Source organism: Protopterus annectens, chromosome 17.part0, assembly GCF_019279795.1.
Source record: "Protopterus annectens isolate FY-2018-M chromosome 17.part0, PAN1.0, whole genome shotgun sequence".
NCBI classification, from domain to species: domain Eukaryota; kingdom Metazoa; phylum Chordata; order Ceratodontiformes; family Protopteridae; genus Protopterus; species Protopterus annectens.
Genome location: NC_056751.1, coordinates 37,999,677 through 38,015,559, shown reverse-complemented (window position 1 = coordinate 38,015,559; position 15,883 = coordinate 37,999,677). Strand labels below are relative to the sequence as shown.

The 15,883-nt window shown below is 45.1% G+C and overlaps 1 protein-coding gene across 1 annotated transcript in view; it reads left to right on the top strand.

The window, feature by feature from the left end:
- WDFY3 (WD repeat and FYVE domain containing 3) overlaps nucleotides 1–15,883 on the top strand; it is a 5,086,165-nt gene that overhangs the window by 3,498,128 nt on the left and 1,572,154 nt on the right. The window lies entirely within an intron of this gene.

Below are 15,883 nucleotides of genomic sequence, written 5' to 3'. Positions count from 1 at the left end.
CATCTACATTTATGGTAGATACACAACTGTACTTTTTCTTTACCTTATTGGTAAAATCTCCTTTCTCCATTTCAGCTTAGTTCTTTATTGATGAAGAGGTTGCCATCTTTTTGCAAATCAAATCCATAAGTCAAAGGCTAAAAACTTGAGACATTGAGAATGGCAACCACTACCTCATAAATCATCTGATTTGTTGTACAAAGTTGGTAAGGAAAATACTTAACGTTTTATTATATTCAAAATCAGATACTGTTATTGTTGTCTGTTTTAATAACTTTAGGGCTTCTAATGAGTAATTTTTTTAACCATGGAATACAACTTGTTGGTCATTTTTAGTATTGGCATTGAGATTCTGTAATTGTTTATATAGCCCTCCTGTGTGTCTGATTTGCACACACATGCAGAAAGCAATAATGGACTAAGGAAAGAGAATATTTGCTATCTTTGTGTAAGAATGATAAATTTTTTTTTTTTTTTGTTCCCTCAGACCTCATGTGTACCAGCTAACCTCCCAATTCCCCACATCCAAACTGGACCCCCCCCCGGACTTGCTCCATATTGCTGGGGCTACTCAGTGATACTAAGGGTGTCCTGGGGGCTTTGCTCATCTGTACTTCTACCATTTTTTTGCTTATGCCCTATGCACTGTCGGAGACTCTTCTTGTTTAAGATTGATCATGAAAATGCTAGTAAAGTTGGAAGTCCTTCCATGTCACTGTTGCAGTATTCATAACCTAATTGATCTCCTGCCAAGGACAGCCCAACATCCAGCCAATATACCAGTGCTTTTTGTACTTAGACACTACATCATGTGTATGCTCCCTTGTAAGGCATAAAGGTGACATACGGATGCACAGAATTTCTTTGCAGCCAGTCCGAACGGCATCATTGAATGTTTGTCTGAATGCCCTTCTGCTGTGCTGGTTACCAAGCCATGTTTCAGATAAGTTCTCTGTTGGAGTTGTTTCTTATCTATCTATTTTATTTAGTCCTGTTGGATTCATGTCATCCAGAATTGGAAAATGTCAGTGAGGGAAGCAGATTCCCTATAAAGACCATCACGACCAGTGTCTTTTCTGTTTAGGTACTTCTCATGACCATATGCAGTGTTCTGTCTGCCAGACTTCTGTGCCAAAGAGCTTACATAGTTGTCTCTCCTCTTTATCTACTTAACTGGTGAATCTGGATATCCTGAAGCAATGTTAAAACTGCCTCATGTACACAGACAACCCTCTCCTCCTACCTCAAAACACTAACATATGCGAGAGATGTAGTTATACAGCCAAACTGGAAGCTAAGCTGTCTCCACCCAAGACTGGAACAGACAGTCAAGAGGAGAAGGTTAACATTTGCACCACACCGCCAGCCGCACACAGACCTACTAAAACAGCACTGGCAAAAAATACACATAAATACACAAAATCATACTCGGAGGCTCTAAATAAAAACCTGCAAAAGCATCAGAGACCTTCAAAGCAGACACCCAAACAACCTGCACTTCCCGTCACAAACCAGACAACACATAAAACACAAAATCAGTGTGCCGCACAATCACAGCCCTTAAGGTGAAATAACATACCTAACACACTAGTAATAGGTGACTCTATAGTCAGGCACACTGACGTCCCACTCACTAAGCTGGACAAGCAGAAGGTTACTGTTAGCTACCTGTCGGGAGCCAGAATCCGCCACATAACACAAGCACTCAGGTCACTCCAGAACAAGTACAAGTATGACTGTCATAGTTCATGTTGGTGTGCATGACCTGAGACGTACCTTTCTGGACTACATGAAAAGAGACATGGAAGTGCTCTCTGGTCATGCACCCCAGGCTGGTATGACCCTGACCCTGAGTAGCATCCTGCCTTCACCAAGAATGATACCTCAGTATAAAGAAAAAAATATCAATTTCAACAATTGGCTAAGCTTCTGGTATCATTCAAAGGGGATCCAGTGTCTGTCAGCCTGGGATGACATGCTCGATAAACCGTGTTGCTTCGCAAGAGACAGCTTGCACCTGTCACCCCTAGGCTTTCGAATACTGGCCAAGGCTCTTGCTGCCCCCATAGTGCCTTTTTTATGCAAGGCTTAAAAGTCAAACCCACTTCCGTAAACAGCACAATTAACAAAAAACTGAGGGTTATGCTACTCAACACCAGGAGTTTAAATCTCAAAATGCACGCGCTCGAAGCACTCCTCAGTATGGAGAATGTCAACATCTGTGCAGTAACTGAAACCTGGTTCAAGGCTCCAGAGAGCACCCCAGCACTACCGGACTACAACTCATACCACATGTTTCGGCCACAGAACACTGACCAAAACACAAAAGGAGGGGGTGTATCCATATTCATCAAGGATACCTACACCTCCAGGTTACTGGCGCAGCATATGATACCTCTGAGATCATCCATGTGCAACTAACATCAGGCAAATCTGCAATGCAAATTGTGGCCTGCTACAGATCACCCACCATGACCCAGGACCACCATCACTCCACCTTTCTGGAGACACTGGAAAACATGAAGGTCCTACCGAACACCCTGATATTGGGTGATTTCAATAACCCTACCATTCACTGGGAAAACTACTCAAGTACAAATTCCCAGGCCCAGCACTTCCTGGAATTCATCAAATCAAATGCCCTGGATCAGCTGGTAAACTCTCCTACCAGAGGTGAAGACATATTGGACCTGGTCATCACCAACATGGGCGACAGGTGTTCCACACCGGAGGTCAACCCGTCACTGGTTAGATAAGACCATAAACTAATCACTCTGGATGTCCACACCCCACCACCACCCCCAACTAAGGAAACCACAGTAAAAAACTTTTCTAAAGCAAACTTCACCTTACTTAAGACAGAGGTGGTAAGTTTCACAGCCCTCACGCTAAAGGATAACGCTGCCCAAGATGCAGAACCCTTTACAAATGAACTCTATGAGCACCTACAAGGATGCATGGATCGTGCCATCCCTAGCAAAACCAAGACTCACTCCTCTAAGAGAAGGAAACCAGTTTGGTGGAACCCGGCAATAAACAGGCTATACAATAGGAGGAGGAAACTAGTTCAGAAAAAAAGCAAATTCCAAGAAGGAAAGACTTCCCTGATCAGTATCAGTAAGAAAATAAGGTCCCTCATGAAATCATCCAAGGCTAACTTTGAAAGAAAAGTAGCCAAGGATTCAAAAGGTAACCACAAAGCCTTCTTTTTAGCTATGTTAAGAATCTTAAGTGGCAACTTGCAGATATGCACTGAACTAGTGCAAAATAGCACAAAATATACTGAACCTACTGATACTGCCAACATCCTGGCAGATAGATTCAGTACAAACTTCACCCCCCTCTAACCTTCAAAAGGGCCCACAACAATACTGGAAAAGTGTAGTGTCCCAAAAATCACAGACACAGGTGAAAACAACCCTTTCAAAAGCCAAAAACACAGCGTCAATGGGACCAGATGGTGTCCAGGCTGCGTCTTGCACAAACTGCAGAACAAACTAACCCCCCTCCTAAACACGCTATTCAACCTCAGCCTTTCCACAGGCTACATGCCCATAGAATGGCGCACAGCAACAGTTATTCCTCTCCACAAAGGAGGGGCCACAACTGACCCTGGTAACTATCGCCCCATAAGCCTGACTAGCCCGGACTGCAAGGCTATGCAGTGCATCATCATGGAACTCATTAACAAAGACATTGGGAACCCCCAAACACTTGACCCGACCCAGTCTGGCTTTGTTAAGGGCAAATCATGCCTACTAAACCTGGTTGACTTCTTCGAGACAGTCACCAAGGCCATGGACGAGGGAAAGGTAGTTCACACAGCCTACCTTGACCTTGCCAAGGCTTTCGACACCATTCCCTACTCAGGTATTACAGAAAATCTCACCAGCCTGAACATAAACCCCTACGTCATGAGATGGGTTGCCAACTGGCTTACAGACAGAACTCACACAGTAAGAATTGCGGGCTCCAGGTCCGACTCTAAACCAGTCACAAGTGGTGTCTCACAAGGCTCGGTCCTGGGACACCTACTGTTCGGCATATACTTCTCAGAAGTACAGGCAAACACAGGAGTTTGGCTAACCAAGTTTGCCAATGACTGCAAACTGGGAGCCATAATTGACTCTCTGGCTGACATGGACATCCTCCAAAAGGGCCTTACTGAGACGGACACCTGGTGTCAAAGTCATGGCCTCAAGCTAAATGCCAAAAAATGCATAGTCATCCCATTTGGGAAAAACAAAACACCCACGAATTACCACATAGGTGGCAGCCCCCTTAATACAGAAGAGGTAATAAGAGATCTGGGGACCCAGGTAGATAGTAATCTCTCCTTTGACAATCATATTGCCAAAGTAGTTAGGAAATCCTTCTATGTGGCCCATCTAATTACTAAAGGGTTCGCATCTAGAAATAAAGAGGTTATAGTGCCCCTCTACTCGTCGCTCATTAGACCCATCATAGAGTACAATGCCCCATTTGGGATGTACCTCACAAGACACTTCCAACAACTGGAAAGACCACAAAAGTATCTCACCAAGAGGATTATTGGCCTCAAACATATGTCCTGTGCAACCTGACTGAAAAAACTCTGGCTGTACTCAGTGGCATATCGCTTACTCAGAGGTGATCTCTGCCTGACTTACAAAGCCATGTCCAACTCAGAATTGATGGACATGCTCCACCTAAAGAAATCCAAGTCACTGCGAGCCACGCGCTCTAGTGAGCTAAACCTCATCACAACAATGAATAGAACATGTTAGAGGGATAGATTTTTGTCACAGAGACTCCCCATGCTTTGGAACAAAATTCCAAATTACATCAGGCAGAGCCCCTCGCTAACACTTTTCAAGAGTAACCTTGACTAGTGGATGGGTAACAGAAAATACACCCCTGGGATCACTTCATTGGCTCTGCTTGACAGAGGATCAGTTAATTAATCAATGGGGCGGCGAAAGCCGATGCACTCTAACTAGGCTTATAAATGCCCTCGGGCAGATAGCCTAGTACCAACCTATGAACCTTGAAAGCCAGCGTCTTAAGCTGTTGACTTAAGGTACTATGGTGAAATTTTCCCACCTCAAGGGTCAGCCATCTGTCAAGAAAAAGGCCAAAAAAACTTAGGTCTGATGTGGCTGCTGTCCAGCCTCCCCCAGACTTCTCTGTTGAGAATATTGAATGCCCAGAGGATTGTGTGGTGGTTGTCTCATATTTCTCTGCTGCAACCCCATCAGAGGCCGTCATGGATCCAGCTTCTCGCATATTCTCAGAGGCTTTACAAACATGATCCTGATGTTGAGGGGGAGCCTCTGCTGATTATATCTGAGGACCGAGGAGGATTCCACAGATCTTAATTAGGGAGGAGATCCCTGCTATGCTTACTGAATGTTTCTAGGGTCTGACCCTCTGAAGGTGTTTTGTGTGGACATCCCACAGAAAAAGAAACAAAAAATAAAGCATATTTCCCCTGTAGTCAAGGATCCCCAACATGAATGGCAGAATTTTACTTGGGTTATTTCATGTTGTATTATTTTTAAAGCTTCCTCCGGGGTGTCTGTGCCTGCCCATCCATGGTCTTCCACTCCTCTTAAAATACCAAGGGAACTACAGTCTTCAGATGAGGATCTGCATTCTGGAGAAGAGTCCCTGGCTTGCTCTTCTCAAATTCCTTCCCACTTGGACTACGGTTCAGAGTAAGAGGATTCTGTTAGTCCAGATTCCCATTTGGAGGAACTCTGTTTTGGTGATACTGTTTCCTGCATGATGCATTTTTTAAAGTGGGATTGTTCTCAAATCTCTGACATTCAGAAAATGTATTTTGAGCTCCTCCAGATGGAGTCTCCTAAGCTACCAGCTGTCTTCCCTCTTCTGGCTGCCATCCTACATACCTTTTCAGTAGCTTCCGTGGCCCTCTGATTCTCAGCCCCCAGCACCCAAGAAACCTGATAAGAGTTTACAAAGTGCCTGATGAATGTAAATTTCTTTATAAGTGCCCTTCTGCTGATCCTTCTGTAGTGTCTGTCTTTTCTGACAAGCCCTCCAAGCTGTTGCCCTTTACCAAGTTGCTCCCTTCAGATAAGGATAGTAGGGCTATAAAGAGGATGGCCAAAAAGGTTTACACTGCTGGTACTTCATCCTTTTGGGTCGTCAAGTACCAGACTTGTATGACCATGTATGTTTTGTCCCTCTTTCTCAGTTTTCCAAAATGTTTTCTGTCATTCTTGATTCGGAAGGGAAGGCTTCTGCCCTTCTCTGTTGGGCTGTGCTTCTCAAGTGCTTGACACTCTGTCAAATGCAGCTGATGCCTCCTGTGCAGCTGCTGCCTTTGATTCTGTTGTGAGTCGTTACTCTTGTCTTCATCGTCAGGCTTTGCCTGATCACGTTAAGGCCAAAAACTGTTGGATGCTCTTCTGGATAGTAAAAATCTTTCTGCTACTGCTGTTGAACTTAAGTCTCTCCAGGATAAGGGTAAGGCCTTGCAGGAGTTGAGATGTATTTTTTTCTCCTATTCATAAGTTTAAGAGGAGTTATCCCTCCAAATCTGTTTTTGTTTGTGGGTAGTCTCACCCTCCTCCTAAGGGAAGAAAGAGTTCCAGGTGTGTGCCTCCTGCAAGTCTACTCAAACCTCTATATCTCAGAAACCTGCTTTTCAGAATATGCCAGGTTCCATTTGACAATTTGTTTCCTCTTTCCCTCGACCATGTTCCCTTATCCCGCCATCTTTCCCTGTGTCTTCTAAAGTAATTAAAGATCACAACAGATTCTTGGGTTCTGCTTGTTATCTTCCAGAGATATTTCATGGCTTTGAAGTCCCTTCCTCCCTTTATGGACATCCCTCAACCTCTTCGGGAATAACTTCCTCTTTTCCTAGAGGTGCTCCATTCTCTTTTGACCCAGGGTAGCTTGCACCATTCAAGCTGTTGCTCCTGCGGGGAGAGGGGAGGTTTTTATTCCAGAATCTTTTTGATTCCCAGAAAGGAGGGCACTTGTAGACCAGTTCTGGATCTTTGCCAGCTCAACACCTTTCTCAAGATTCCTTCCTTTCAAATGTCTTTTCAGACTGTGTTTTTCCCTCTTCTACCCCAGGCCTTTCTGGTCTCTCTGGTTCTCAAAGATGCCTACCATCATATCACCATTGATCCCCTTTTCAGGAAATGTTTATGTTTCTCTTTTTCTTCCTTGCATTTTCAATTCTCTGCTTTGCTCTTTGGCCTCTCTACTGCCCCATGGGTATTCACCAAATGCTTAGCTCCTGTCATTGCCTTTTGCTTGATGAGAGGAGCTCAGATATTTGTAAAACCATGAAACGAAAACAGGCACAGAGAGAGACAAACTGACACCAAGAACACTCTCTGTATGCTGGAAAAACAAGGAATTCACTCGAGTGATGAAAACACAATTTATTCCACGATGTGATAAAAACTCCACAGCATTTGTAGCATATACAAAATAAAATGTATATTCCACAGTAACACAATATCCACAGTCAAGCGCTTTCGTCCATCCGGACTTCTTCAGAACTGATAAATTACTTTTAAAAATAGCAGCTGGGCTTCCTTACTAGATGTTGCTACTTATAAACTCAGCACTATTGCCATCTCTTGGTTGCCTTGTTGTTCTGAGGAGTTCAGATATTTCCATATCTGGACGATCTGCTCATTCTAGCTTCTTCCCCAAAGACTCTGCTTCAGGATCTTCAGTTTACTATTTCCTTGTTACAGTGAACAGAGTTCACTGTAAAATTCCAGAAGTCAGTTCTGACACCATCTTAAGATCACATTTTCCTCGATTACAGGTTTCAGACCACCCCCATGATGGCATCTTAGCTTGTCCCCAAGGTTCTGTTCCTCACTGTTTTTTACATTTGGTTTGTCCTTTGGCTTCAGTCATGGCCAGGGAATGTCTCAAGGTCCTTGGGTTCATGGCTTCCACAGTTCCCATACTCCCTCTGTTCAGTCTCTGCTTGAGAAAACTTCATTGGTACCTCAAGTCAGTGTGGCTCCGACATTACTTTCTTCTGGGCTTCCCAGTACTATTCCTTCCTTTCCTCAAGCTCAATCTTCAGTGGTGGATTCAGTAACTTTCTGTCAATCAGTGGCTTCTTTTCCAAACTCCTGTTCTGACTCGAGCATTTTACAGTCATCTCAGACAGGGGATGGAGGGGAGGGCTCCTTTGGCTCTTTCAGGGTACAGGATCTGTGGCCTCTTCATCAGAAGTCAAACTAAATCAGTGTAAAGGAGGTGAGAACTCTGCTTCTAGCTCTTTGGGCTTTTCATTCCCTCTTTCATCCTGAACCCCTCAGAACTTTCACATACAACACCACAGTGGTGTGCTATGTCAACAAGCAAGGGGGATTCAAGGTCCTGTCTTCTTTGCAGAGTAGCTGTTCAGGTCTGGGATCTAGTTCTCCAGTATCAAGTGATTCTTCAGGCGGTTTACATTCACCTGGAGCGCAATCAAGTGGCAGACTGTCTGAGCAAGTCCAGCACAGAAGCTTACGAATGGATGCTTCACAGAGGTGTTCCTGGACATCCATCAATGGGGTATTCCTCGGGTAGATCTCTTTGCCTCTTCTCTGAACAGAGAACCTTCTTTATTCTGTTCTAAAGTCCCAAGTCCGCTGCTCTGAAAAGTAGATGCCTTGTCTTTTCCTTGGAAGTTGATGTTTCTGTATTCCTTCCCTCCCCTTTCTGTGCTGTCACGAGTCTTGAACAAGGTCAGGCAGGACTCTTACCAAAATCTTGCTAGAGACTCCCTTTTTGCCCAGACAGCTTTGGTTCCCCCTTCTTTTTCATCTGGTCAGGAGCAGTCACCACAACTTATTTCATCTAGTGGATCTTCTCACACAAGACAAGGGGTCTTTTATCCATCCTCAGTTGTCCGCTCTTCATTTGATTCTGTGGGTGATAGGATTTTCATCCCTTTTAGGCACCTCTTTTCTGAGGACGTGCTTTGGGTCCTGCAGGAGGCTGGGAAACGCACTATTAGGAAATCATGCACGTCCAAATTAAAGCAATTTTTTTGTCAGGGCATCCTGATGGCAAGAAAGGCACCAGTTTGTGGATGTTCCTCTAGTTCTGTCTTATTTGTGTGATTTGTTCCATGCTATGTTAGCATATTCTTCACTTAAAGCTCACGTCAGCAGTTTCTGCTTGTCTGCCTTTGACTTCTCGTCTGGCCTCTTTATTTGAGGCCAAGCAATTTCTTAAAGGTGTCCTTCATATCAGGCTTCCCAGAAAATCAGTTCCACCTTCCTGAGACCTCAGTTTTGTACTTGAAAAATTGACTCAGGCTTCTTTTGAACCTGCTGCTTCTACTTCCTTGCAACATTGTACTTGTAAGGCTGTTCTTCTTTTGGAACTCACTTCAGCCAAGAGAGTGTCTGAACTTCAGGCTGTCATGGATGTTCCTTCTTTCTTCGTTTTCCACAGAGTCATTGTCTTTTGTCCCTTAATCAGTCTGTTCTTCTACTGTCCTTCCTTTTTTCCTTTTCTGCAGTCGGTCAAGTGAAAAGGTTCTTTACACCTTGGATTTGCATAGGCAGCTCAGATATTATTTGGATAAAACTGAAGATGTTATGTTGTCCCGATCTCACCTTCCTTCTTATTGGTTGAGTTCAGAGCTGATCCTCAGCTCCGACTCGGCTGTATTCTAAAGCTCGAGAGCTTCTACTGACTCGAGGCTAGACCATATCTCATCATGCCTAGCGCTAGTTACCGAGATCTTGTTGGCCGCTTGAAGCTTCGAGTTTGCTGGAGACTGGCTCAGGCTAAGTTTGTGAATTTTTCTTGTTTTATTCTATACTAAAATCTTAAATATTTTCAGGAAATCTTTCTGTAGTTTAGAAGTAGTTTTCTAGGATCCCTATCTCTGTTTTCTGGCTGCTGCTGTTGTTGTTTAGGCTGTCATTTTATTCTTCAGACCTATCCCCCCTTTTGAATCTGTTTCCTCTTAGAGGATTCCCCCTTGCTCTCAGCCTGTTTTCAGTTAGAGGACATCCCCTTATTCCCTCCTTCTCCCTTTCTGCTAAGGAGTTAGCCATTTAAGTTAGAGGCTCTTCTTGGTTGCGGGAGATTGTCGTTTAACTTAGAGGCTCTCCCCCTTGCGTTACCTCCTGTTGTTTGTTGTAAACCATTGCTTGTTGTAAAAATAAAAATATATATATATATATATATATATATATATATATATATTTCTATATCTATCTATATATATATATATATATATATATATATATATATATATATATATAGCGTTGTGTGGTTATTGTAGAGTGTAGATTTCTTTTTTTGATTTCTTTAACTACAGTGTATTGTGCTTTTTCTATTGGTGTTTCAATAATGTCTAAAGAAGCTCCTAAAGAATCTAAACCTTCTGGATTCAAGAAGTGTGACTCATGCTCCCAAAAAATGTCCCTAACTGATGGACATACGAGTTGTGTTTATTGCCTGGGAGCTGTGCACCTGCAGGACTCATGTTCCATTTGTCATGCCTTCAGTGCCAGAGTTCTGCAGGAGCACAAAAACAAAACTTATACTGAGAGGCTTACTGAAAGGACCCTTTGACACACCAGTGGAAGGGAGTCGGGCGAGTAAACCAGGAAAATCCTCCAAACCGACATCTCTATCGGTTTTGACCTCGGAGCCATCGAGAGAGAGAGAAGTCTTCCAGTTCGTCGGATCCAAAACCTCTTGGATCCGACAAGACTTTATCTCCTGCGGTTCCGTCAGTGTCCTCGGAGCCGTTTAGGAGTCACAAAAGGACTAGGTCTCCTTCTTTGGAACCGGTGCAGTGTGCTCCACAGTCACCTTTTCTACAGTCTGTGGCAGGCAGTCACCGATTGTCCATCCACTTCTCTTGGTCATCCAGGAGCCTTTCGGATGATGATGTGGAGAGGGTGGTGAAGAGGCTTCTCAAGACACGGCTCTCTCCAAAATCTTCTACCCCCCGGATCGTCTGTTCCTCCTTCGACTCACCTGAGCTGTGAGCCGAAGTGCTTGGAAGTCATTGTGGTGGAACCATTGGTTTTGAAAACCTTCGGTCTCTTGGTTCCAACATCCACTCTGATCTCCTTGATACCTCCTTCTATTGAGGGATCTGGGAGCTGACACTCCCTCGCTGGCTCCGAAGGGGGGAAGTGGCATTGGACCCTTGTCTGACCCCACTCTCCTTCTTGGAGCTTCAGAGCAGGTGAGCTCTGCTCCCACATCAGCCTCGGAGCCATCACCCTCGGTGTTGGAGAGGTCTCTCGAATCTTTGGAGTCAGGGATCCTCTCGGGCCCAGATTGTCATGCCTTCGAGGTGATGAGGAGTGTGCTGTCCTCTCAGACAGCTCCTCCCTCAGCTTCAGCTATTCAGTCCCCAACGGAGCCAGTGTCTTCCCTCTCACCACACCTCCATTCTAAGCTTAGGGAACCAGTGCCCCAGGATGCCCCATTGGGTGATGCCTCCCTCTTTTGAAACCTTCCCAGAGCATCCCCCTGAGGAGGTCCCTTGGAAGAGGACATGTAAGAGGAAGCATGTGGACTCCCCAGAGGCCCTGACATTGGACATGGCCTTAGAGGACTCAGAAGGGTCCCCATGGTCCCGCTCTGAGGATGTCTCATTCTCAGACATCCTGGAAATCCTCAAGCAGAGGGGTGGCTGGAAGTCCCTTTTTCCTTCTGAGGATGAGTCCGTGTACCTGGACACATTTGGTTCCCGACCCTCCACCTCTTGGGAGTATGTGCCCTTTGACCTGCTGCTAGGGGTAGTAAGTCAAAAGGTGTGGAGCTCTGCGGAAATTGATGGAGCCAGTTGCGTGGAGGCCCAATAAGTTCATAACGGCACCAGATGACTTTCCTGTCCAAGGGCGTGCCAGTTGGTGCTATGGTGGTGGCGGCGGCCACTAAGAAGGAAATAGCAGAGACTTCTACTTCTGTCCATCTGCTGAACAGAGTCCTGTACGATGGACAGATACGGGAAGCGTGTCTTTTCTTCAGCTGCCTTCAGTCTCAGTTCACTGAATTATTTATCCCATTTTGCCCGTCTACAGAGGGATCTCCTGAAAGAGCTAGGAGGTACTCTACAGGATCCTACAGCTCCGGGAGTTGCAGATAAAACTGCTTCTCAACTTGCGACCTTATCTTTGGTAGTTAACTCCTCCATGTGGCTTATCTCCTATGCAGCCCATGGAGCAAGCAGGGTTACAGACACAGGACGCCTTACGGAGACACTCCTGTTTGCGCCTTTGTCAATTTGCGGAGCCTTTCAAGTCCTCCTTTACTAATGCCCCTTTTGATGGCTCGTCGTTGTTCGGGCCTAAGGTAAAAGAGACTCTAACTTGGTGCGAGCAGGATGGCAAGACTCTCTCTGCTGTGGGAGTACTATTTTCTGTGCCTTCTAGACCTTATCCCAAAGGTCAAAAATGTGGAAAGATGTGGTTTCGGAAATCCCATGGAGCTTTGCCTGATTCACGTTATGAATTTTCCCCCAGGGCAGGGGGGGGTAATAATGGGAGATGCCACCCTCATGGCAGAGGGGGTCCACAGAGTCAGGGTGACAGAGATACATTCTCTGGTAGGCCCTTCTAGCACTCCTGAAAGGAGGCCCGCCTGTCGATCTCTGGAGGCAGGCAGGGGAAGATTGTCACTGTACCCAGAAGCCTGGCAAAATATCACAAAAGACACACGGGTACAGTCGATAATAGCCAGGGGATATAGTATTCCTTTTTCCATGCGACCTCTCTCCAAAAAGCAGAAATCCATCCCAGATGTGCCACCCAATCTAAGGGAACAAGCAACTCTAGAAGTTCAAAAGTTGCTAAGAAAAAGTCATCCATAAAGTCCCTGCAGACCAAATCAGATCTGGAACTTACTCGAGGTTCTTTTTAGTACCAAAGAAAACAGGGGACTGGAGGCCCATTCTGGACCTCAGCAGACTCAACAAGCCTGTCAAAAAGACAAAGTTATGCATGGTGATAGTGCAGTCCATACTTCCCTTTCTGGGAAAGGACAATTGGATGTGCTCCATCGATCTCCAGGATGCATACTACCACATCAAGATGGACAGGCGATCCAGGAGATTTCTACATTTCCGGCTGGGGGACCGTCACTACCAATTCAGAGCTCTGCCCTTTGGCTTCACCACAGCCCCCAGGGTGTTCACCAGAAACATGGCAGTAGTCACAGCTCATCTAAGGCATCTAGGATTTCGGGTGTTTCCATATCTGAACGACTGGTTCCTTACCGCCACCACCGAGCATCGACTAACCGAGACAAGGGGCACCACAATCCACCTCTGCTCTCAGCTAGGCATCACTATAAACTGCAAAAGTCTGCCTTGTTGCCCTGTCAATATATTACATTTATAGGAGCAGATCTAGACACCAAAGACATGATAGAAAAATTACTTCAGGAGAGGATGTCGACCATTCGACAGCAAGTTCCAACTTTAATCAGGAGGAAGGACTCGAGCAAGATTTGTTCTGAAAGCTCTGGCCTCAGTGGCGGCAGCAATAACACTAGTTTCCTTGGCGCGCTTCCACATGAGGTTATTGCAGTGACTTCTGTTTGCTCAATGGTCCACGTAAGATCTACCCATGTCCCACAAAATTCTCATCATGGAGACCTGCAAGAAGGATATAAAATGGTGGCTTCAGTCCACCCAGCTGACGATAGATAAACCGTTCATCCTCCCCCAGTCAGTGGCCACAGTGACCACAGACGCTTCCCAGATATGGTGGGGGAGGGCATTATCTGGGACAGACTGTTCATGGAACTTGGCAACAACACGAGTACCACTTGCACATAAATGTCCTTGAGATGAGAGGGGTGCTCCTGCAAGCACTTCACAGCTCTCTACCCATGGGGACAGGTTGCATTTCAGATGGACAATATGTCAGTAGTATGGTACATCAACAAGCAAGGCGGAACCAGGTCCTACCCCATATGCCGAGAGGCCCTAAAAGTATGGCAGTGGGCGATGTCCTCCTAATGCTTTCTTATTGCGAAGCACATTTCGGGGAAATCCAGTGTGATAGCGGACAAGCTAAGCAGGGCTATACTTAAGCCTCACGAGTGGTCCCTGAAACAGGACTGGGGCCAGCCTTGTTGCCATCTTTTTGCCACATCCCATCAATGCCAAACACAGCAGCTATTTCGCCCTAATCCCCCCACTGGGACAATCACCCAGGGATGCACTTGTTCACCATTGGCACCCGGGACTTCTGTATGCCTTTCTTCATTCCCTCTGATTCCCAAGGTTCTTCAGAAAGCACAATTGATGAGTTGCAAGCTAATTCTCATTGCCCCCTACTGACCTCGTCAAATCTGTTTCCCGTTTCTATGGCCCCATCTTCTGGAGGAGCCTTGGATCCTGGACCTAGCTCCAGATCTGCTGATGCATCAGTCAGGCACACTCCATCCTTCCTTACAGGCCCTCAAGCTGAAGGCTTGGTTCGTCCACTTTCTGGCTCAAACAGGCTTCCTGACATATCCCCGACAGTACAACATATTCTTCTTCCGTTCGAACCAGCTAATTCTTGTATTCTAAAATTTTTGACTTGGAAAACGATTTTCTTGATTGCCATTACCTCAGCGAGGAGGGTATAAGAATTACAAGCTCTTTCCATTCGTCCCCCTTATTTAATTTTTCACAAATACAGGGTTTCCCTCATAACCAACCCCTCTTTTCTACCAAAAGTTTGCTCAGAGTTCAATCTGAATCAGTCGATAGAACTACCTGTGTTCTTCCCGAATTATGGCAACTAGGCAGAGTATAAACTCCACCAAATGGATGTTCATAGACAATTATGTTTCTACTTGCACAGGACACAGGAATTCAGACAATCTGATGAATTGTTTGTATCCTTTGCAGAAAACAAAAAGGAAACTTCAGCCTCAAAAGTAGCTTTATTGAAATGGATTTCAGATACCATTACCTATGTCTATAAATCGCAGAACAAACAACTTCCAGGAAAAATTAGAGGACACTCAACCAGGGCCTTGTCCACCTCTACTGCCTTTCAGGCCAGACTGCCTTTAGACTCAATTTGTGCAGCACCTACATGGGTTAACCCCCATACCTTCACTCATTACAAAGTAGATATGGCCTCCCGGAACAGGGCATCCTTTGGTTCCATGGTCCTAAAGAGTATATTCCATTGAGCTGCCCAAGAAGAAGGTGCTGGGGACACAGTCCCAACCAACAAGAAGGAAGGTGAGATAGGGACAACATAACATAAAGAAGTTATGCACTCACCTTAATGTTCCATGTTTGTTGTCCTTGATCTCGCTTTCCTTCTTGCATCCCAACCTCCTTCCCCCTCCAGGAGGATCGAGAGGAGTTATCCATCTTTGGCTGTATAAGCCTTGACTCCCTTCCTGCCTTATGAGTTGGATAGAATAAGAGTTTCTACTTAGGGCTTGATGGCTTTCCTTATATATGTATGTATGTACACATATATAATTTTTATATATGCTTATATTTTATATATATGCATATTGTGGTCTACTGTTATGGGTTATCACAAATGAGATCTGGGTAACTAGCACTAGGCATGATGGGATAGGGTCTAGCCTCGAGCCCAGTAAAAGCTCTTGTGCTTTAGAATATGGCCGAGTCGGAGGCGAGGATCATCTCTAAACCCAACCAACAAGAAGGAAGGCGAGATAAAGGACAGCAAACATGGAACATTATGGTGAGTATATAACTTCTTTTTATTCACAAGTCTGAGGAGCTTTTTTGTTTCCTTTCATTCCATGTCTTTTGGTTTGGCTGTTTCTAAGCAAACTGTCTTCCTGAATATCTAAGGCAATTTCTTGTTGTTCTTTTCATCGTACATGTCTTTCTTCTTTAATAAAGGCTCATTCTCCCAGGGCTGTTGCCTCCACTGGTGCT